This window comes from Molossus molossus, unplaced genomic scaffold, assembly GCF_014108415.1.
Source record: "Molossus molossus isolate mMolMol1 unplaced genomic scaffold, mMolMol1.p scaffold_m16_p_2, whole genome shotgun sequence".
In the NCBI taxonomy this organism is placed as follows: Eukaryota; Metazoa; Chordata; class Mammalia; order Chiroptera; family Molossidae; genus Molossus; species Molossus molossus.
The window spans coordinates 58,548,843-58,550,860 of NW_023425355.1; positions in this window are offsets into that span (position 1 = coordinate 58,548,843).

The window sequence follows — 2,018 nt, forward strand, 5'->3', positions numbered from 1 at the left end:
TAGGAATTGCCCTCCTCGCCATCCTACAATGAAGAGGAGCTCATCCTGGGAAAGAAGTTAAATTGTTCAACAGAGAAGGGGAACTGGCATCGGCTCCCCGACGGAAGACTACTTCTCCCCAAAGCCTTGGGAATTGCTCTCATTAGAGATCTCCACTATAGTACTCACCTAGGCACATCAAAATTAATTTCTCTAGTCAGTAGACACTTCTATATTCCAGATCTAAAGACTATAGCCACTTCGGAGGTTACCCGATGTTCTGTCTGTGCACAGGTAAATCCAGGGCCTCCCCGACCCCATGGACTTGGGGTCCGAATCAGAGGGCATGAACCAGGTGAGCATTGGGAACTTGATTTTACTGAGATTTCAACCAGCAAATTTGGATTTAAGTACTTACTAGTTTTTGTTGACATCTACTCAGGATGGACTGAGGCTTTTGCCACAAGTATGAGACTGCTAACATAGTTGCCAGATATTTCCTAACTGGGATCATTCTTAGATTTGGCCTGCCCTTAGTACCGGGGTCAGACAATGGGCTGGCTTTCATAGCCAAAATTTCCAAATTAATAGCAGAAGCTCTCAGAATAGGCTGGAAATTACATTGTGCCTATAGACCCCAAAGCTCAGGTCAGGTAGAGAGAATGAATAGAACCCTTAAGGAGACACTTACCAAACTTAAGATTGAAACCGGTGATAATTGGGTAAACCTCTTGCCATTTGCTCTGTTGCGCACCCGATGCACCCCATATCTCAAGAACCTTACCCCTTATGAAATCATCTATGGGAGAGCACCACCTATTATCCCTAAGATTCACTATGACCACATAGGCAAATTATCTAACCAGGGTCTTCTCAAGTCTTTGCAGGCCATCAAAGTCATCAGAAGAGAGGCCCACCTCTCAGCCAAGGAAAGAAAACAACCCACAGAAGCGGAACCACCCCCACTGGACATTGAGCCTGGTGACTGGATTTGGATCAAGAAGTTTAACAAGGACACTCTCGAACCTACCTGGGATGGGCCCCACTTGGTAATTCTGAAAACCCCCACAGCCTTTAAGGTGTCTAATAACAGACTGTGGATTCACCACACCCAGGAAAAGAAAGCACACCCTGATCAGATCCCAAAGAAATGGGCTCTTTTCAAGGATCCCACCGACCCTCTAAAACTCAAGTTTACTGCATCCTCTTGAGTTTGTTGTGGGTCCCTACCTTCTGCAGCATTCCAACTAAACATACCTGGGTCCTCACCAGGACTAGAGATGGCTCTAGGCTAGCCATCAATGAGACCTTCCAAACCTCCCAAGTAACCCTTCAGACTGACTTTTCACAATTCTTCGATGACAACCTCTGTCATGGAGAATTTGGTTCCCATCACACAACCCAACCAATAACTCGCTTTGGCTCAGCAAGTAAAACTTCAGTCTGTAACCTGGGACACCTTAACCATGTCTTATGGAGCATTCAGCATTATTGTTGTCCTAAGAACCCATTCCCCAGGCATATGAGTGCTACATGTGGTGGACCGGGAAAATTTTATTGTAAGGCCTGGGGTTGTGAGACCCTAGCCCTTGGATGGTCACCAGGGGGTGGCTATGATGATGATATAACTCTCTTGCAGGACCGCACACCCCATACCCACAAGGGACAAGATCGAATAGACCCTACTTGCAAGAACCAAACTTGTAACCCCACCACTATTACTACAAAACAGCCTCTAAACTCAGTCTGGCTTACTGGAAAAACATGGGGATTGAGACTATATCTCACTGGATACGACATTGGTACTTTATTCACCATCCAGCGACTTCCCTGGGTTCCTTCTCGGAGGGACCCGCCCAACCCTGCCAGGGGTCTACCCCCATGGCTTCCTATCGGACCAAACCACATTCTCAACCCAGTAATACCCACAGAGTCTCTAGAGAGCCGGAATAGGGCACCAGCTCCAGCTTTTGGGCCCCCTCAGGTGCCAACGCCACACCCCCTCAATTCCTTTAGCAACTCGCTTATAACCATGTCAG